The sequence below is a fragment of the Pinus tabuliformis genome, chromosome 7, assembly GCF_031772625.1.
Source record: "Pinus tabuliformis cultivar Carrire ecotype Pingquan chromosome 7, CPIR1, whole genome shotgun sequence".
Lineage (NCBI taxonomy): Eukaryota > Viridiplantae > Streptophyta > Pinopsida > Pinales > Pinaceae > Pinus > Pinus tabuliformis.
In genome coordinates, this window is record NC_142293.1 from 451,812,190 (window position 1) to 451,835,432 (window position 23,243).

The following is a 23,243-nucleotide window of genomic DNA, read 5'->3' on the forward strand; positions in this document are numbered from 1 at the left end:
TTTAATTTCTTGTATGTTGTCTTTGTTAAAAATTGTTGGATGTAGCATTTGGTTTGGTGTTTTGGGTGAAATATTTGTTTGGCGTTGTTCACCTAGTGTTTGTGAATCACTTGCAGCCTCTGTATCAATGTTTAGTCCTGAAAATTCTTGCTGCAAAGTCAAGAAATTATTTATTTGTGTATCATCCTCAAATACTTGCCAATCCTTGACATTGTTTGGGATAGAAGGTTTGTGTTTTATCTCAACTTTAAAGCAATGCTTGGGTTCAAAAGGTAGTTTACAAGTGCTTGCAAATGTGGCCAAACTATGAGCATGAAGATTATGGGTTCTAGAAATTTTGGTAATTTGAAATTCAGTGAAGGAATTTAGTATTTCAACAGCAGCAGACCTATAAGATCTCAGTCTTTTGTCATTGGTGACAAAATTTCCCTTTACTTGTTGGATAATTAGGTCTGAGTCTCCTAGGATTGAAACTTTTGTGGCTTGTAAGGATTTTACTAGTTTGAGGCCTAGTAAAAGAGCTTCATATTCTGCCATATTGTTGGTGCACCTGAAGTTTAGCCTATAGGCTCGGCCCTCTGCATGACTGTTTTGTTTGTTACGTATCCAAACCCCTGCTCCTGCCCCTAATTTGTTGACTGACCCATCAAATTCAAGGAACCAGAGGACTTCTCTGTTAAGGGAAGAATTGTCAACTATTATGGGACTTGGCATCAACAACTTGAGATCTTGGCTTACACTTGGTTTTTCTTCTTGAACAGTTTTGCTTATTGATTGCTCAACCATTATTTCTAGAGCAACAGTTTGTTCATTTATATACTGATCTTGTTTGGGTGTCTTGGTCTCATCATCATGTGTAGGACCTGTATTATCATTGAAGATAATATAGGAGTCTATGTCAGAATGGACAGCATATATGGGAAAGTTTTGAGGTTTTTCTTCACTGCTGACCATGTATTTCATGAGTGTTTCTCTGTATAGTCTCTTTGGTTGCCCAAAGACAGAGATGGTGGCATAGGACATGTCTAATTGAAGGGAGCCTTGAAGTTTAGCACCCCATGATCTTGATAATAACATTCCATATTTTGGTGGGATATCAACAACCATCACATCCATTAAAATTGTTTTATTTGGATATTGAACCAAGGAAACACATAAATCCTTTATCAAACCTAAACACTTAACTTGGCTGGAGTCAAATGAAAATACGTCCTTGTATGGACTTGTTATGTCTAAATTCAGTCTCTCCATCACAGATTTGGGCATAAGGTTATGGGATGCCCCAGAATCAAACATGGCATTGTGTAGTATCTTGTCATGGATATGCAGGCTGACATAAAAAGGTAAAATTCCATTACCTGTTGTTTTTCCATCAACCTCAGGGCCAAAAAGTAATTCTGGGGTATCATCCAACACATTAACATCATCTTTATTGTTTGTCAATTGAAGGGACTTTTTAATTTTTTGTTTGTAAATGTCATGTTTGGCTAATTCAGCAAGGGGTATGGCTATTTTCAATTTACCAATTTCAGACTCAAAGTCAAAAGGTTTTTCAGTTTGAATTTTAGCATTCTGGTTGACCATTTTTTCTTTGTCATTTGACCTTTTAGAGGGTTCCTCTTGGTTCTGTGTCTGATTTTGGGGTTTGTCCTTTTTACCCATCTTTTGAGGAGGGTTGTTTGAATTGGTATGTAAAGGAAGTGCAATTGATGGCTGTTGATTTGAGGCATATGTTTCAGTGATATCCTCCACTGTGACTTCATTAGTGATAGGATCAGATTTGTCTTTGGATTCTAAAATGGTAGCTTTCTTAGATTGCTGGTCATCTTTTACTTTTTCAAGCTGTGACACATTTATGGTTCTACTTCTTAGTTTTTACTATTTATGAACTTCAAAAACAGCTGTATCATATCCTTGCTTAAAGTCAAAAGACTCACCTGATTTTGTTTGAAATTGCTTTACTTCATCTTCTTCCTGATCTTCTTGAGTCAGGAAAACTTGTTGTTCATCATTCAAACCCATCAAATTGATGTGGGTGTCATCTATTTGCTCATTAGAAGTTGATGTCTCAGCATAATTTTCTTGGAAAGGAGGTCTGACCTCATTTTCAGGGCTTGCCTTTCCAGCATGTTGATTTTGGTTTCTCCTAAAATTTGGATTTCTGACAGGATTATTTTGTGGGTTTTCCCATGATGATTTTCTCTCAACTGACTCCACTCTCTCACCTAATCTTTGCATACCATTGATTATTGCATCCAGTTTCTGATCCCAGCCTGAAGGCTCTTCTTTAAAGGTAGTCTTTCTCTCCGTTCTTGTCCTATTTCTCTTCGCTATCAGGTTGGCTTCTACACTAACTGCTATGTCCTGCATTTCAGCTAAAGTTCGGGGAGCCCTTTCTCTTAATTGGTATGCCATATCTGAATCAAATCCATCAGGGAAGGTATATAGGGCCAGATCCGGTGGGGGTCTAAGATTTTGGGGAATAGCATTGTAGACATTGTTAAACCGAGCACAGTAGTCCAAAACAGTTTCTTGTGGACCTCTTTTGATTGTATTGTATTCAGCTAAAATATGAAGTGGGTCCTTTTTCTTCTCCCATCTGTTGATAAATGTTTGATACAGGGCTTCAGGGTAAGCTATAGAGTTTATTGGAAGTGACCTAAACCATGTTCTTACATCTCCTGTTAGGCTTTGTACAAAAATTTTCATTCTAACCCCATCATCATCTATTTCATAGTTTTCAAAGTAGTCCTGCATTTTCTTAGTATGTTGAAGGGCTGGATAAGAGCCAGTACCATCAAAGTATGAGATCTTGCTTTGGTAGTCTTGAGGCATAGGAGCTGGATTGGCCGGTAACTGCAGTGGAGCATATCTATTAGCCATGTTTGGAGGGACAATATGAATAACAGGGATGAATGGGACAAGTGGAGGAAAGGGGATAACAGGGATATGTGTAACTAATGGAGGAGTTGAGGAGGCACTATGAGGGGTGGAAGAAGAAATAGGAGATTGTTGAACTGTGGTATGAGGATGGCGAGAAACCTTAGCAGGGGTTGGAATCTCAGTGTGAACACCTGTTTCAGAACCTGAATCTGAAAATGTTTCTTCTATCCTTTGTTTTTTATGTATTCTTGAAATCAGATTTGGGTTTTGGAACTCAGGTGATGGATTTGGATCAGGATTAGATCTTGTATGCCGGGTTTTCTTTTTAGGAGCCAGCCTTCTACGATCTTCTTATGGAAAGTTTTCTAAGATGTATGAATGTTTAAAGGGACTGACCAGGTATAAACTAACTGTATGAGACTTAAGACTGAATAAATATTGACTGAGGAAGCTTTTATATACTCCTGCAAATGCAAAGCAGAGGCAGTTTCCAAGGCTTTCTGGCTTTCCTTCAGACTTTATCTACAACGTTAAATACCAAACAGAGGTTTATGAAATTGATGTCCCCAGTGGAGTCGCCATTTATGTTAACACCCAGGTTGTTCCCTATGACTCCCAAGGGAATACGGTCGGGGTAACCACTAACCAATCTTTGGATTACAGGCCCTAGCCTGCCTGAAATCAAAGAGGGCTCTCTCTTTAAATTTTAGCTTTGTTTTGTAAAGATTTTAGGCTAGTTATGGGTTTAGTTTTTTGTTTAAAGTTTTGGTTGTAAAATGTTGTTGTGAGAAGGGCATGAAATGTTTGGGAGATGTTAGTCCATTGGGCATATGGAGTCAGAGATTTGGGACAGTCCTGGTGCCTGTAATGGGGAAAGTTTTACTGCAAGGCTAGATGACTATTCTTGATATAAATTCTGATTAGTGAGTGAAATAGTGGGAGATGGAATTATAGCCAGTATGATAACAAATTGAACAACAATTTCTAATTAGTAGCATACATGAATTACTAAATAGAAACTGTGAAAGATTCAGGGTTTATTGGAGTAGTTAAGAATTCCAATTAAACAGCTGAGCCTATAGAAAACATTTATAGCAAAGACAGATTGAAATCAGGGTGTCTCCATGGACAAATCATGAGCTATTCTTTTTCTTTCTTCCTAAGTTTAGATTAACATGTGAAAGATATGAGTTGAACTGATAATAAACGTGAAAGAGATAGAGAAAACTTATTATATCAAGAAACAACACTAGAATCCTACAACATTTAGTAGTTCCAAGACATCAAGCATCAGTAAGACCAACTTCTGCAAACCCCAAAGCCTTTTTCTATTATTTCTCCAGAGATTACAGCCGAGTTCTCCTTTGTAACAGGAAAACAACAACCCCGAAATGAACTGCGTGGGGGAGATTTTATACAAAAATATCAAGTAAAATATCTATAATGATAGTTATTGAGCAATAACTATCTATACCAACTTTGTACAGTGAAGTTATTTACAAAATTTAAAGCCTGTAGTAAAGGTACATAACAACTGTTTGCTGTTTGTCAGTTGATGATGACTTTTGGGCCCAAGGGCCGGCAACGTTAATTCTTGGACGGCTCTTGCTGACGACGGCTACTGTAGATGACACGTTGCGGCTCTGATGCCTTTGGGATGCTGACCTGTAATATTTGACCTGTGGTTGTTGATCTGTGACTTCATTATTGATTCTCTGCTTGCTGTAAAATGCATTTGATTAAATTATTTTATCAAATCACAGCAAAGTCCTTATCATATCTGTCCACCATTGATCAGTGGGCATCTGATGCCTTTGCATCTTGTGTAATGTTTCATCAGCATCTGTATATTTGTAGTAATTAGGGGGGACTGCAAACAGATGATTGATTTCATGTTCTATATAAAACAGATTTTCTAGTTTATCATACAGCTCTTGTCCTGTGGGCGGCCCAGTTTCTTCCGAAGTGCTAGATGAGGTAGTCAATTGATCAGTGATGTAGTTGTCAACTCTTTTTGCATATTTCTCAAGAGAAGATAGCCTTCCTGCGCTGTTTAGTAAAATGGGGAGTCCCCTGTCATATAATGCTGTGATCTTGGCACCAAAAGTATTTACCTCTGCTTGAATGTCCTGACATTTTCTTTCTAGTGCCTGTACATATTTTCTGAGGGTGAGTACCCTTTTGATCAGAAAAATTGTATCAGTTCTATCTCTGATACCCATGTTTGCTAACTGTATGCCAGTTCTGTTGTTCAACACGTTGATCATTCTAGTAGCTACATCTGGCATACTTCCTAGAGAAGCTCTGGCTTTTTGACTTTCTGCATAAGCCCTGCCCAGCAAATCCATTTGCTCATGGATGGTCTCTATATATTGCCATTGGTCTGTGATTGATTGACCAATCTTTAACCATATGATTTTCTTGAGCTTCGTTATTGCTTTTCCCATGGCCATCTCTTTCTCTAGCTCTTTGATTTTTCTTTCCAAGGTCCTTACTTCCCTTGTCTTTTCTGCCACCTGTTGCTTAGATTTATCATGTTTCTCATTGAGTGTGGCCAATTTCTCCTTGGCTTCATTCAGCTCTGCCATCTGGGCTTCTAGAATTTGAATCTCCTTCATCATCTTTTGCATGTCTAGGCTTGGAGCCTGTTCTGGGGCCGTTGCTGGTGCTGATGTTGATGGAGCTGTTTGAGCTGTCTGCCCTGTGGGAGGAGCAGTAGTTTGTGGGGACTCCTCAAGGTTTATGACCTGCTGAGGGGGTTGAGATGGCTGGCCTCCCTCTTTCTGCTTTAGTGCCTCCTGCAGTGCAGCCTTGGTTTCTACCAATTTACCTTCTGTTTGGACCAGTTGCTGATGTAGTGTTATCAGCATGGTTGTTGTATCCTGGTCTTTCCTCTACTGAGCAACCTCTTCTGTTTGGGGGTGAAGGGTTGCTGGGATCTTCACCATCTTTCTAAAAGCTGCAATATCTACATCTCTTTCTTTTAGCAGTGCCTGCACAGCTTTGGTATCCTTTGGGTCATGCCCGAGCTCTATAATTATTTCCTCCAGAGACCTGATCCTGTTGTCATTAGCCTGGGAGGATGCCTTTTCTAACTCCAATTGTGCAGTGGTATTATTCAAAGAATTCTGCAATCTATAATTTATCAATGTTTTATCTGCAAGAGTGGCATACACCATCTCACCCGTTTGCTTGTGCAATTCAATTTGATCCATTGGGTGGGTGTCCTTGGACAAGATTTCCAGGTTTGTTCTTATATAATCAGCTGCAGACTGTGGCTGCAGCGCTGTGACCATGAAATGGCTCATTATCATTTTGCCCTCTTGCACATCATATGCAGACATCAACCTCTGCTGGTTTGTAGGAGCCATTTTAAATAAGCGATTGTACAGCTGTAACCTCACTGGCTCATTTCTGGCCTTGTCTATGAATTGTTTCTTTATGCTAGACTCACCCTTTCTTTGTTGCCCTGAGGAGCTGACCTCTCCTTCAAGTATTCTTTGGTACTCTTGCTGTAATGAGCTAGCTGATACCTCTGTGCTGGGGGGACCCATCTGTGTTTGACCAAAAGGCATCTCCTCCTCTGAAAAAGGATTGAGCCTTTGTCTCTTTTCCCCTTGCTGTGATGTTGCGGTACTAAGGGGAGTCTGTTCCTCTCTATCTCTCTTCTTACCCCTCTCTTCATTGATAGGGGTTTGGAGCACCGATGTTTCCACTGTAACAATCTGTACTGGGGCCTCCTTTTCTTGCATTTGCTCATCATTAGGACCAGGAGCCTGTGCCATTTCTTCCTGCTGTTCAGGATGATTTTCAGGCTGTTCTTCTTGGGCTGATTGCTGCTCTTCAGGGGCCTCTTGCTGTTCTGTTTCCTTGCCTTTATCCTTGGCTGAAGTCTCTGCTGTAATTGGGGCTTGGACTGCCTTTTGTGGAGCTGTGGATGATGAGGCAGCTAATCCCACTTGAGTGCCTGGAAGAGGAAATACCTATGAACAAAGTTCTAATTCAGCCAACTTTTGGAGATTTCTTATTCCTCTTTGAGCTAATTATTCTTGTGTAGTAGCCTCTTCTAAGGTGCCTTCCCTCCATTCTAGTTGATTTGCATATTTTTCTATGTGAGGCAACCTTAAGTGATCATAACTGGCCAGCCTATATCTGACCATTCTTAAGCTTATGAAATGAGTGGGGTCGTATGGTATCCAAAGGAAGCTGGTCTGTAAGCCAAGGCCATTTAGCATTCTATTTGCCTCTTGCCAAGCTTCCTCCCTTTTATTGTAGATGAAGGGGCCTAATTGGTTTCTGACTTTAAGCTGTGCTTTCTTGCCCTTGCTTGAAAAATGGAGTACATCAGTGTTCCCAAATTGCCTGAAATACTCAAGGGCAAATAATCTCATAGGCACATATCTGGGCAATCTGTATGGGGCCAACTCACACCCATATATTCTGATAACTGTGTGGTTTTGGTAAAAATACCAATCCCCAATGCTGTATACCTTGGACAACTGAAGAATTCTCTGCATCTCATCAGTTAGTCTTGGAGGAGGTGAGCTCAGAAGCAGAGACATGGCTGGGTGGATGAAGAGGTCTATAAACTCACAATAAGTGTAAGGGGAACAAGACCTATCGTGGAAAACAGAGGACCAATAGATCACTGACCTTGGATTTCCTTGTGCATCCATTCTTTTCACAGAAAAAGGAAATTTCTCATGCTGATAGTATAGGATTAAATGATAGATATAGGAGGTGTATCTGAACACCCTTTCTCTTTCCAAGTCTATCAATTGCTCATGTATTTTATTGGAGATGTAAGTGGCATAGTCATAACAGATTGGGGGCTTACCAGGGGAAAACATGGCCATTATCACCAGCACAGTTTCATCAATAATTTCTATTGAATTATAGCCCAATATGGGACTAATCATGTCTGCAAGGTCTGTGCCCAATTGATTTAGGTATACATAATGGATGGGAGGGTACTTCATGGTCTCAGAGGTTGAATTAATGAACAATTTATTTATCTTGGTGATTTGAGCATCTGTCAGTTTAACTCCGTGTTTTATCAGATCCATCATTGATAAAGGAACTAATTTCTTAGCAGTTTTGAAGTTTAGCATCTCTCTAATGGCTGCAGGGGTGACATAAAAAACAACTGAGCCTGAAGGGTCAAGCACAGCCCTCTGAGTGGGGTCATAGCAGGCAGCACACCGGTGGATTAGGTCAGGAAACATATTGACCTGAGGGAGCTTGAAGATGGGGAGCAAAGAGTCCCAAATGCCCAATATATCAGTTCCACTATTATGCTTAATTTTCAATTCATTTAGCAAGTGAATGTGATACTTACTATTCATTAGCATTTCCTCTAATATTTCGTTATCTTTATCTGCTAATGGTTTCCACCCCAACTCTCTCTGAGGGGCATTCAATGGAGCAATATTCAGGGCAACAGGTGCTACTGGTGTATCCATGCTTTACAAGCGAATTTGGGTTAAATTTCGACTATTTTGGGAGAAATACCGTCCTGCGCGGTAGGTTAAGTAATTTGCTGAATTACAACCTGTTTCAGAGCAATAGGGGTGTAATTAGGCACAATTGGTCGGTTAAAAACTGATGGAATTGGTTTTAAGGCATAGCAGGCCTATTTCTCCAGGGAAGATGGTCAATTTTAATGGTTTTTTAACAATGCAGGATGAAACAGAGCGCGCAGTTGGGGAATTGACAAATACCTAGTTTAATGGCGGTATTTGAGCTTGGTTGCAGTCGAATTCTGGGCAGCAGCAGCTCTGAATGGTCTTGGCAAGGTGCGGCAGCAAAGGACGTGAAAATACATGCAGGAGGCAGAGCAGAAAAACACAGAAAAATGCGCCAAAATGGCAAAATTCGGCCAAATATGGAATTTTTGACGTTGGCGTGAAAATTTGGATGGCGATAGCATGACGTCATCAGGTGGTGTCAGGGTCGGGTGACGTCAGCATGACGTCATCGGGTGACATGGCGGCCTGTGAGTGGTCCACGGGGACTGCATAGGTGGCGTGACAGCTCGGAGCGATGGCGGGCGGGGGCGCTGATGCGGCGGTGAGGTGGCGTGATGTTGGCATGACTGGTCAGCGGAAAACCGGGAGTGGTAAGCAGTTTCATATCGCACTGCTATTCATACGGAAGCGGGATTGTCAGAGGCTGGCCCGATCCCGTAATATGGCGACACGTGCCCCCGTGTGTACGTCACCAGACGTCATTTTTCGGAAGCTAACGACAGTACATCGGGGCCGCGCCGAAATTGATAAGGGACGTCGGATGGGAAAGCCCAGATCCGACGGCTGGCGGGAGTGCAAGTTGTCAGGGCGATACGGTCAGGCGGGGCAAATAAAATATTATTATTCATTGAAATATGCGCCCGACAGAACATTGGAAAATGTGGGTTCTGCGGGTTTTTAACAGTGTTACGGGTTAAAAAGGGGTCGTTTGGGTTTTTCAAAGGTTTATTTACAACATCAGGTTCGCGCGTTGAGACAGAGTTAGGTTAATAAACCAAGCAGATCTTGGTTTTTTTCCAAGATTAATTTTTCAGTGCTCTTTTTGTCGCGCTCAATGTTCTAGCGCTTGAAAACATTTGAAACGATACATAGAGCTATAATGCTCGGGGAGGGGATATATAGATTTTTTTGGGTTTTTTTGCATAATTTACATAGTAATAGGGGGAATAGGGGGTATAGGGAGTTAAATAGTGATAGATTAGCAGTTAGTATGAGTGGAAAAGGTGGATGAGGGGGGGAAACACTAAGTTTTATATGAAATCAACTTAGTTTAGGAAGTAGATCAAAATGAGAAGAATTTTTACACAAGAAATGTGGCTTTTAAAGAAACAAGAACCAACAAAAGACTTTGACTTCTTCCATGAGCATAGGTAGTATTGGGATGTTAGTAATGAGTGTAATGGGGGTAATCAGGGGGTTAGACATGCTCCATGGTGATGCTGCAAAAATGATAGAGAAGAGGAGCTTCTCTATCCAATGAAGTTTTCTTGCTTTAGACCAACAAAATTGAAAAGAGTTGACACTTCTGCAACCCCATCTACCTACCCATCTACTTGCCTAGCATTTTTTGTTTCTTCATAGAGGGTGCACTTGGACTAGCAAACCCTCACTTGTTCTTTTCTTCTCTTTTTGCTTTTTTCTTTTCTTTTCTATCTACAACTAACCTTATTACCTCCAAGGCCCCAGATTAAGCAGTTGGGAACCTTAATTCTCTACCTAACTACTGGCCTACCAAGATTAAGCAGTTTGGACAGGCTTCTTTCTCTATTCTTATGACAAGAAATTGAAACATGGCATGATCCAGATTAGGCTGTTGGACCATCCATCCAAAATTCAGTCAACATCAAGCTATGTACACATATTTCATTCTCTTGGAAATATGGGATCTTTGCATCACCAAAGCAGAGCATATTTGGAACTTTCTTTGCCAATCATGAAATATGAAACCTATTGGTATAGGTATCTAAAAAAACCTATTCCCATAAACATGACCTCGCCATTTAATTAATATTTGTACCTTAGGGACTCCTCACCATCACCATTCTGGGTATACCCCAAAATCATGGCAGTCCATGACACCACATTCCTTTCTGGCATATTGTCAAACACTCTGTTTGCTTCCTCCATACTTCCACACTTGGCATACATGTCAAGAAGGGCACTCCCCACAAATATACAAGACTCAAATCGAGTTCTAACAATATGGGCATGTACCTGCTTACCTCCTCTATCTTTAATACCAACACAAACACCAAGAGCACTAGTGAAACTGATCCGGTCCACCCTCATCCCTACCCTTAGCATTCAGACAAAATAACCAAGTGCCTTCTCCCTGTCCCCAGTGTTTGTATATCCTGCAATGATTGAATTCGAAGAAACCAAGTCATGCTCAGGCATTTCATCAAAAATTTGGAAAGAAAACTCAATTGCACCCTGTTTAACATATCCTGTAATCATGGTATTCCATGAAATATCATTCCGCTCATACATTTTGTCAAACACTTGGCGCACATCATTGACACTTCCACATTTAACATACATGTTGAGGAGATTGTTTTCTACAAATACATTTGGCTATAACCAACTTTTTATCATATGGGTATGGATCCACTTACCCTTTGCCAAGGCTTTTGTGTCAACACATCCTCGCAAGAGACTGGCATAGGTGACATACCATACCTAAAGGTCCTCACAATACAAAAGCTTCATGGCCTCATTTCTCAGCCTCAACCAAATGCCTAGAATGGCCAAGAAGGTCAATCATGCAGGAATAGTGGTTAGTTTTATGGGTGATACAATGATCTTGAGTCATAGATTCAAAGTATCGATGCCCTTCTTCCATAAGACCTGCATGAGTGTAGAAATAACACCAATGCATGTGATATGATTAGGCTTTACCCTAGAATGTAGCATCTGATGAAAGAGTTGGAAAGCTTCTTTGGTTTAGGCCTAAATTCCTTGGAAACCTGCTAATATTATCAGGAGAATGAATGATACCATTGCTTTACCCCTCCAGTTTTGGGAATTAAGGAGTTTGAGAACCACATTCAATGGTGGAAGTTGTTGACAAAGAGGGATGGCACGTGTCTCATGATGTCTCTAAGTGAAGTGTTCAAGAAAATGATGATGAGGAACATAATGAAATTGTTCCAATGAATTTTATTTACCCTCTTTCTCCTACTGTGAGCTGAGAGGCACCAGGGTGATTGTTGGGATCGCAATAGGAAGCACACTTTTCATTCTGGGCCTTATATTTGCTTTCGTAAAATGGAAATGGTTGAGACAAGAGGTTTTCCCTAAGGTGGATGAGAAGAGAAAATTGAATCCAACCATTGACCCAACCCCTGTAAATGAGTGAAAGAGTTGGAGAGCTTCTTTTTTTTAGGCCTAAAGTCCCTGGCAACCTGCTAATCTTATCAGGAGAATGAATGATACCATTGCTTTACTCTTCAGTTTTGGGATTAAGGAGTTTGAGGACCACATTCAATGGTGGAAGTTATTTCCAAAGAGGGATGGCATGTGTCTCATGATGTCTCTAAGTGCAGTGTTCAAGTGAATTTTCTTTATCCTCTTTCTCCTACTGTGAGATAAAAGGCACTAGGGTGATTGTTGGGATCACAATAGGAAGCACACTTTTCATTCTGGGCCTTATATTTGCTTTGGTAAAATGGAAAATGTTGAGACAAGAGGTTTTCCCTAAGGTGGACGAGAAGAGAGAATTGAATCCAGCCATTGGACCAACCCCTGTAAATGAGTGAAAGATTTGGAGAGCTTCTTTGTTTTAGGCCTAAAGTCCCTGGAAACCTGCTAATCCTTATCAGGAGAATGAATGATACCATTGCTTTACCCCTTCAGTTTTGGGAATTAAGGTGTTTGAGGATCACATTCAATGGTGGAAGTTGTTTCCAGAGAGGGATGGCACATGTCTCATGATGTCTCTAAGTGAAGTGTTCAAGAAAATGATGATGAGGGCCATAATGAAACTGTTGCAGTGACTTTTCTTTACCCTTTTTCTCCTACTGTGAGATAAGAGGCATTGGGGTGATTTTTGGGATCACAATAGGAAGCACACTTTTTGTTCTAGGCCTTATATTTGCTTTGGTAAAATGGAAAATGTTGAGACAAGAGGTTTTCTGTAAGGTGGATGAGAAGAGAAAATTGAATCCAGCCATTGAACCAACCCCTATAAATGAGTGAAAGAGTTTGAGAGCTTCTTTTTTTTAGGCCTAAAGTCCCTGGAAACCTGCTAATTTTATCAGGAAAATGAATGATACCATTGCTTTACCCCTTTAGTTTTTGGAATTAAGGAGTTTGAGGACCACATTCAATGGTGGAAGGTAGGTATTCCCAACTATGAATTGATTTATATTTTCTCGAATTTTATACTGCCTTATGATGATAAATTTATTTGTTTTTCATGACCCACTTAATGAATAAGCCTAGCCTTACATTTATGCTAAATCATAAAGATCAATTTAGTATGTTTTCCAAATAAATTTTTTTGGAAAAAAATTTTGATTCCTTTCATCACAATTAAAATTTGTTACACTGCAAGAGCTGTGTTAACTAGAGCAGTCCAAAATTTTCATGAATCTTTATGCATAATATGCAAAGTGATCCATTTATTTTCGTCATCAGAAACACATATATTTGAAGATTATAAAAGATTGATGCCCTGATTATGAGGCCTTTCATTTGACACATTACCGAATAGTATGGCAAAGTCCTCGCTGGCATGTAAGGCCAAGCTCTCTACATGGTAGCGTAAAGATTTCACTGCTTGGGAATCGTGAGGTGAGCGCAGCGGAGGGTGTAGGAATTTTGAGCAAATACAGCGAAGAAATAGGAGAAGTGGGAAGGTGAGAAGAATTCATTAACATTTCATGGTATTTTATTTTATTTTATCCAATGAAAGATTGAATAGCATTAAAAAATGAATTGGATGAATGAACCTGCCTCTGTCTATCTCCTGGTGATGGGGAGCTTGGTTTACTGCCTGTCTGTCACCTGAGTGGTGAGTTGTAGAGCGTGGGATGGATTTTTTGCTCAAAGTCGATTGGTGGGCTGGTGAGCTATAGAGCACGGGTATGGAAATGCAAAGCACGGTTATGGAAATTATGCACCGAGTTGAATTGGTGAGGGTAGCTGTAGAGCCCACAATTTGGAGAAAATTCGAATTGAAATGAGCATTAACTCAGAGCAGCAAGAATCTGGCGGAATTCTGGAATTCTGTCAGATGAGATCATATCACCATTTAATGTGGAATGGTGGTAGAGTGTGGCGAATCTCGTGAAAGGTGGTGGAGGGAAAAGGAATTGTCGATGGCTGTAGCCAGATGTTTTTCTGGGTGGGGACGGAAACCGGGAAATTCCTCCACCTTGTTAGACTACTCCCTTTAAAATTGCATAAAAATTACTGAGATTTTTAAGTTAATCTTTACTAGATGTTAATTTAATTTTTATTACATTTTGATGTTAAATATTAACTCACTGAGACTGGGAAGCCAAGGAACATATATTGTGGTTACCTAAATTATTGGTAATGTTACTTTAACAAGAATAAAACTTTTTTGTTTAATTAAAAGAAACAGTTACCAAGGAATAGTGATCCTCTTCTTGGAAAGGGAAATATAGGGAAGGGAAGAGGAGAAAAAGGCTAGAGCTAGGTGGAATAAACCACTTGGAACGTCTCTCAATAAAGTCGATAAGAAAGTATAGAGATTGACTGGATATAATCCAATGTGAAAGATAGAAAGTGCTCGGGGGAGAGTCCGGACATGATTGCCAGACTCGTGGCTGGGAGGAGAGACTTTCTAAAAACAATTATTAATGACTTGCAGGATAACAGATAAGTAAGATAGAAAGATTCTAAAGATTTATTATTGACCGTAAATATTATTATTTGACTTCCAGGATAACAGATAAGTAAGACAGAAAGCGACTACAGATATTATCATTTGACTTGCAGATTAAACAATTAAGTAGGATAGAGGGCTCACTTCTGAGCTAATAACCATGGAAACTACAATGGATAAATTGAACGGTTACAACAAAATTATTTGTTTTGTAGAATAGAAATAGGAGATAATTCCTAGAAAGTATCACTACGATATAACCTATCAGTAAAATATAGAGAATTGTAAATATCCTTTCTGGCAGACTTCATATTAACCATAAATATTAATAGAACAAAAGACTAAAGTTTGACCAAATATTAAACAATTTCCTATCTTGAGTTAAGAAAAATAACTAAGCATAACATGGTAGTGAAATGTTTGGTAGAATTTATCCTCAAAGGATCCACGTAATGAGGTTCTACGTAGTGAATAAGCACTATATAATGCACAATACGTAATGCTACAAGAAATTTGACAAGAGCTATCACAACTGATTAAGTACAGTGTACATATCAACAATGTCGCAGGACATTGGTCCACAAGGAAATTGAGAACAGTATATTTACTTCATATTAACACAATAATAAACTGAAATCATGTATTTCCTAAACCAAGAGAAAATGATGAAGCAGTTGACACTGTCAAAAAAGCCAACTAGAAGTATTGTCAACCTCTCCAAATAATTAAGAAAAATTATTACAGTCCATCCTTCAAAATCAAGCACAAAAACACAGGAACTGTTTCACAGGATTCCCTAAACAAACTTGCGAGCCGATTATAAATATTCAATACATGTAACTTTACATTTCAAAGAGAAGAACTATCGACAGTTAGAGCTTGTCGTATGACTAGACTTAATGCAAAAGAGACCAGTTTATACATCAACATCTTAAACTCGTTTATAAGGAGAAAACCCTCCAAGAAACCCCTTTAACGAACAAATTCGAAACAATAATACCAAAGGACTTAGCGCCAACCTGTAAATCGACCGGGATGCTGTGAGCTCTTATGAGTTTAATGGCCGCAGTCTTAAACATCAAACTTTTCGAGAAGTAGCTTACCTGTCATAAGGGGTTGAAAGTCAGTAAATGTAATGTGAGCTAGAACCTTTCTTACATATTCATGAACTAACTAATACCTAGGAGGATTCTTACCTGAGTTAGGGGCATCTCCTCGATGAATCGCCTATCTGTAGAATTACTATTGGAATCAGCTACTAATTAAGAAGCCTAGTGTGTGAGGATTACCTTGTTTAGGTGCTTCATGGTGCTTTTTTCTTTCTGCCACCTCTGAAACCTATGGGGTCATGCTTGTATAATGATAATGGACCTTTAGGATATGTTTAAGGTAGAAAACCCCAATTAGTGTCAAACCCTCACAACTGAGCATATAAAACTCTCTTTCTACTGGGCTGTATGGCATACCAGTGCCAGAAGGTTATGCTATCACCATTGTTTTGAACCTCAGAGAATGTAGTATATTGTTGGTTGTTGTGGGGAAAAATGCCTATGCAGGACGATCCTATCCACCTAAGGTGTGACAGTGCCTTAGAAACAAACAGAGACAGCTATTCTAGTATTCTTCCTTTATGAATTAAGAATGAAGAGAGATAGATGGACTAACCGGTGTCTTCCGTTTGTCCCTCGATCCGGTTCCTCTTCTCTTTGGGAGTTCCCAGCTACTTTCCTTCTCGCTAGCCCAGCTTCAAGAGGTTTCTGCAAGATCACAAGAAGAGAACTCAACACAAAGACATGGATTCATATTCATAACTAGTTCAGGATTAGAAATAAACTAAACATACTAATGCAATCATACATCAAAAATACACCAGTATATAGGAGAAACCAAGATAGCTTTATTGATGAATAACAAGGTTCAGGAAGAGATACAACCCAGAGGGCTCCAATCCAGCATCTCCTTCCCAGCAAATGGAATTCCTATCGTCACCCCCTTCAAAGCATTAAGCACCCAATGATTCCAATCTCAAACCAACAGCAATTCTTTGCAATAACAAAATTCCTGCCTCCAACCTCTAGATCTCTGGGATGAGAGATCTATATATAGATATTTGTAGAGGTGTGAGTCAGCTTGAGATCTAACTAGTGTCCTCTCCCTCTGTTAGTTCTTGATTCCACTTGGAGGTTCTTGCTTCGACTTGGAGATTAGGAACCTCTTACTCATCACCAGTCGAATTCACTGAGGCAAGTGTCATTGAGGAAGATTCTGGAAGCTTCCTGGGTCTTGACACCTCTTGGAATGAACTTTCCATTTGTCAACTCTCGCTCAGCGCACCTTGGTAGTGCTTCTACCTGCGTTGCAGTGCAGGTAGCCAGTGTTGACTTTGCATTTCAGCGTAGACAGCTAGTGGAGCCACTGAATTGATCCTGAATTGACTTGTTTTTGAGCAGTTTCTGGTGGAGAACTTCTGTGAATTGCTGTGGTTTGTTAGCCTTGTTCCTCTAGGGGTAGGAACAACATGTTTAGGGACTTTGGATCCCTTAGATTATGGACATTTCATGCTCATAGCTGTAAGGCACAAAAATGTCTATAACAGTTGCCCCCTAAAGTATGAGGCCGTTTATCGGGTGAAATTCTTTATCAGGAGGATCCGAAGTTCATCCAATGCTGGGAGGAGACCTGTAATAAGATACAATAAAATACATTATTTTTCATACTGCTTTCATGATCTAGCTGAGGCGGGCATTCCCATGCTCAGCTTTATAAATTCATTTTTCTGTACATAGAACAGACAATCGTCTGATGGTAGACTGATAATTTTGATGAAATTATCATCCTTTGGGTAGGATGATTATCTGCTGCAATAATGTACATATCAATGTCTTTATCTTTTCTGAATATATATCGCAGCCCAGATGGATGAAACTTGATCTGGGGTCTTCAAACTCGTTCGATCTTCACTCTAAGTACAAGTCGATCCATGTGAGAAATGTTCTGAAGTCGAACATGGAAAGACATCACTTGATTACCGGTCAATGAGGTAAACCGTTAACAAGCGCGAGAGGAATCACCGATAATGATAATGACCCTCAAGGTACTGCAGTACAATTCACGTGGTGTGAATAAAGGACTTGGTGTCAAACACCACGCAAAATCTTTCGGTCGAAGGTCATTGATGTATACCTGTCGCCGGAAGTGAGAAACTTGCCATTGAGGCATGCAAGCTTCAAAGTACTAAAGGGGTTGTTCCTAGATCAACTTCTTGGATAATGAGCTGATGTCGACAAGAAGCGATCCGTCAAAGGAGGGCCTTAATGAATCCCACATCAATGACATGGAACGGAGCTAATGATTTTGATGGAGGTGAAAACGATCTGTGACATATGATTCAGGGTGGCGGTCATGAAAGGATGAAGGATAATATACGGCAGTGGATGGGACACGGTTGACTTTTCTGAACGACTTCTCTTGAACATATGGCGACACTGATGCGATGGATCGGTAGCATTACCCCAAATATGGATGGTATGGCGAGACCATGGTGATGTGACCGGTGAATGAAACAACCCAACCCGATTGTGGTACGGAGGAAAAGTGTCATGTTCAAGAGTGACTTGCTACCATCAAAGTTTTCTTGAGTTTCTCCCAATTTTTCCCCAGTCATTGCTGACCAGTACCTCTTTATTTTTGTCAATCTTGAGGAGGATAACATATGCTTGTTCTATAACCTGCCCTTCGGGCAAGCCCATCGCTATGTTTTAACGAGCCTAGCGATAGTGAAACTCGTTCTCGTCTAAAGACAAGTTTGTCGCTATTTAATGATTTTAACGAGTCTAACGACAAAGATAACTCGGTCCTTTTCATTTTTAGAGAGTCTGAAAAGGTACATAAAGTTAACTCCAAAAGTCCTTTTTCGTCATCTAATCCCTTAGGTCCGAAAAAGTATAAAACAATACAGAAGGGATGAGTTTTAGATAGTTTTAACGAGTCGAATAAAACAAGCGCTCGATCTTTTTGTGCAATAATCCCTCAGGTCCAAAAAGATTAAAATCTAGAGGAGGGATAGCACTTCCTGTCCCTTTAACGAGCTGGAAGGCCAAGGACTCGGAAATCTTTTCATTTTTTACGAGTCAGATGAAAAGAGCTTAAAGAAGACTCATCTTTTGAGGAACGAGTGATGAAATAGGTTAGCAGCTGATTCCAGGTACAGGTTGGAATTTTCCAATCACGGCAGTGTCACAAGGATGGCTAGTGAAATCACTCTTCGCAGCTGTTCCTCAAAATGGGTAAACAAACATATGGAGGTGAACGATCGGCCAATGGAAAAGTGGAGGTGACGGGCAAACACGACCAAGGCTTTAATGGCTGATAATGTTACATTCACGGTGGTTATTTACCGGAATAGTTCATCTTTTAACGAGCTTAAACGTGGGTGGAAACATTTGCTCGATCTTATGTTTATTTTTTAACGAGCATGAACTACGCGCTAAAACTGCTCAGATCTTGCGTTTATTTTTAACGAGCATGAACTGTGTGCTAAAACTGCTCGATGCGGGTTTATTTTTTAACGAGCTTGAACCCTACGGTAACACTGCTCATGGCGGGTTTATTTTTTAACGAGCTTGAACCCTACAGTAACACTGCTCGTGGCGGGTTTATTTTTTAACGAGCTTGAACCCTACAGTAACACTGCTCGTGATAAGTTTGCATGCCCCCAGCATAATAACGCAAATCAAGGTGCATGCCCCCCAAGTTTCATTGCATTCAACTTGGTGGTTGGAATGAAGGTTTACCTTTGAGATTTGGAAAGGAGATTGTTTCATTTTTTAATGAGGTTGACACAGTAAAAGAACTATCCTCATGACTCCTTGTTTCATTTTTTAACGAGGTTGACACGAGATTAGAACCGTCCTCGGAGCCCACTGTATTTACAGTATTTCTACTAGGGCGATGATCCACGCTGACAAAATGTTTAGGAATCTTCCGAATCCATTAGATATAGAAGATTTCATATTGTAGGTTTCCACTGTGGCCACTTCCGCCAGATTACTTGCAGGTGGTAGGGAAAAAGTACCCATTAAGGTAGGGTCTTTTAGGAGACCTACTCCAATATTTTGAAGCCAATGATTGCTTCCATGGATCATTGGAATGCTTCCCGTAACTTGTGAACTGTCGGGGAGGAAAGTTTGTTGGTCGACGACTGTAATTCCTCCTTGAAAGGGAAATGCAATCTTCCTGAAGTAGGTCGACACAACTGCAGCCATGTCATATATCCAGGGCCTTCCCAGTAGGACGTTGTAATCGAGGTTTCCATCAATTACTTCAACATCAATTCCTACTGTTTTGCCCCCTAGTTCAACTTGCAAGTTACTTAAAATCCCGTATGGAGTGTATGATCGTCCATCAAATGCTTTTAACGTCGTTGACGATCTCGACAAGGGTGGTGAGCCTAAATTCTTCCACAAACTCATCGACATAATACACGTAGATGCCCCCTCATCAATAATTGTTCGATGAACAGTTTTGTTGAGGGCTTTCACTTGAATAAGGAAAGCTAGTTGAGCTGGTAACTGAGGGTCATATCCTTTATGATCAAAGGCCACAAGATTGGAATCCCTTGGGCCAATCCCACCTATTGCTGATAATAAAGCTTGCTCTTGGGAGAGGCAATTTTGCGGTACCTCAAGTGTCGACATAGCGGACGGCGATTGGGCCAGGTCCTCTACTATATTATAATTCTGTGCTACTTTGGCACGAGGACTAAATGTCGATTTGTGTACTCCTCCTTTTGGCGACTTTATCATTGGTTCAGGAATGATGGGTGGCACAACTTCGGTCAAAGTTGTCGTCGAACTACTAGGTTGTTCATTAGCCTTGTTATTCGACAGCTGTGGATTCTCGTAATCTTTATTCCTTGTCAAAGCATCATTTTTCTGCTTTGAGACAGACAACATAAGCACTTGGGATCGAGAAGTATTTTGATTAGCAACCAGCTTGGTTCCCGGGTTTGGAAACGGATCAATCAATACTGTTGAGGGTTTTGAACTCTTAAAGCGTTTCTTAACTTCAACTATATGTGGACAATCTCTCGTCCAATGATCCTCATCGCATATATGACACCCCGCAGGGGGTTTCCTTTTTCTCCCTTTCTTTTTCTTCTTGCCCCCCCGGTTGCTTCAGTTGTTTACCTTTGTCGGTCGACACGGCATTTACTTCCGAGGCAAGAAGTTCCTCATTTTCATTTTGACTGGAAATCTTACGGGCTTTTTTAGATGTAGCCTTTCTCGATTTCATGTCTGTCGTGCCAATCACGCCATCGCCGGCGTGAGAGTCATTGTTTGATTTAGGAGGAGGAGGAATTGAGAATTCTGGTCTAGGGGCGTCAGGTATTTTGTCGTAGAGCGTGCCAGACTGAGTATAGACCAAGTCCAGATATTGCGCACGAGCGATGACTTGCTCTTCTGTTACGACTCCCCCCTTTGCCACATCTTCTGTGATTGTAGGAAGTAAGGATTTGATAAACCATTCAGCTAATAGCTGATTGGGAACGTATGTTTTTACCATCCTACGACGACGTCGCCACTCATGTATATGATCAGATATGTGAGTGGCCGTTGTCTGTTTGAAGTTGGTTAGGAGTTCCGTCCCCGTTTCATACCTTATCGGTAATTGAAAATGGGTTAAGAAAGTCGTGGCTAAGGTACTGAAGTTGTTGAACGAAGCTCTAGGCAATTCAATATACCATTTTGCCGCTGGACCAATTAACGTCCTCTGAAAAAGGTGAAGCCTAATCAAATCATCGTTTAGGGTGTTTGATGAACACCACAGATGAAATGTCATCACATGATTCGACGGATCTTCACCCGGATTTCCATTAAATTTAGGAATATCTGACGGAAGTTTATGGGGAATCGCTGGCCACCAAGGGGCATAAGCAATTGGATCATTAGTCAGCCGGTTTAGAGCTGGTAATTCTAGAGTTGCTACAAAGGGCAACTGTTGATTCAGGTTAGGCGAAGCATACCCAGGATAAGATGGAATCGCCTGAGCAGTGGGTCTTTGCATACCAACATAATGTATTTGATGCTGGCAACTTTGACAAGGTTGATGGGCATAACCATTATAATATGGTTGTTGATTACCGCTTTGGAAATGCGATTGCCCATTACTTACAAAGACTTGTTGCTCAGGTCCTTGATATGATTGCTGGAATGGGGGTTGTTGAGTTTGAACCAGCTCTGGTTGTTGAACCATTTGCTGTTGACCAATACTGGATGATTGACCAAGATGAGGAGTCACAGTACTTGTTTGATCCTGAGTCGCTCCAGATAAGGAGGCACTAACCTGAGGTTGTGATTGAGTTGTTGAGACAAGAGGTTGTTGTATTGCAACCTGAGGCTGTTGGGGTTGACATACAACAGGTAGCGCTTGTACTTGCGACGCAGTAACCATGGCAGGTATAGTGGGAATATTCGACACAGGGTGGACTGGTTGCATTGAATATACAACCCTTGGTTGCTGAGGCAGTATTGGTACCCAACCGCTGGATGTAATTCCAGTTTGACCTGAACTTTGTTGTAAACTCCCATATGGTTGTTCTCCGGGAGGGAACAATGAAAAGGCATACTGCCCTCCATATGGTGGCAATCCAGTACTTAAAGGGCAGATTGGCCTTTGAAGACACATTGGATCAATTTGTTGAGTTTGAACATAAGAAATACCAGATGATAATCCGGATGAAGAAATAGGAACTAACCATGTCGTCGAAGCAGTCCCTGATGGGACTCCGGCTTGTTGTTGATAACTTGCCGGGACAGATGGTATACCATCGAACATCGTTGGGGTAGCAGCAGGAGGCTCTGCCGCTGCTGTGTCGGATGACACAGACGTGGATGTTGACGGTTGTTCAGACATATCTAGTCTATCCAAAAGATTTTCTAGCGATTCTACAAGAACTTACGATGAAAAGAGACTAACTTCGAAGATCAACGAGGGAATGGTGATGATTATTCCGTTTAAAAAATAAATTTTAACGATGCTTTAGACACAACTTGCTTTTTCAATTTTAAAGAGTCGAGCAAAAGCTAAAGATGACTCTAGTCTCCTTCGATGTTTTAACGAGCCCGAAGTGACAAATGCTCGGATGGACTTTTTCCGTTATAGAGTCTGAAAAAGGCCAAAAGGAACTGCTCTGGAGTTCTAGGTAGAGGGTGTGCCAAACTTTTCGCAAAACCACAGAATACTTTTTAAGGTACGGGCAGTCGATCTTCCTGAATGCTGTGTTCAGTGCATTGCGATCAGTAGGGCGGCCGACACGGCTTCCTAAGGATAAAGGTTTTATACCTATAGGGGTCTCCCAATATATACGTGACGGTACGTGGGAGCACAATCTGTACTGGCGCTATCGTCCCTTAGGAGGAATCACCCACCATCAGCGAGATCGACAGTCACCAGGCTTTACGACGCCGGAACACGTCTCTAGCCTAGACCTCTATGTTGTGCGTTATGTTGCAAAGCGTTGTTAAGTTCATTCAATTTATTTTAGGTTGATCTTTTTAGAAGTTTGCCTTTTGAGGTTCACCACGAGATGTATGATACAATTCCTAAATGCAGTCTAAAGATGATAAGCAAGCTTTTTATATCTTTTCAACCATGAAAATCCTAGCTACAAAGGGAAAAGAAAGACACCATCTTTTCTCAAAGAGAAATCAGCACACTCTAATGCACTTTCCCTAAATCAAGCATGCAAACTATCAAGATGCAAATTCACAATGCAGGTGTTTGTTTTCCGCTTTCTTAGTATTGATGCCTAAAAAGAAAGCTTTTTGTACAACTTTGAATTTGCTTTTAAATGACAAATACAAGCAAGTTTACTTTTTCGAAATCAGAAAGGGTAGAAGAGATTACAACACTTAACGATTTTCGAAATGAATACTTGTTTCGACACTTAAAAGAAACAAACTCAAACCAAAAGCAAA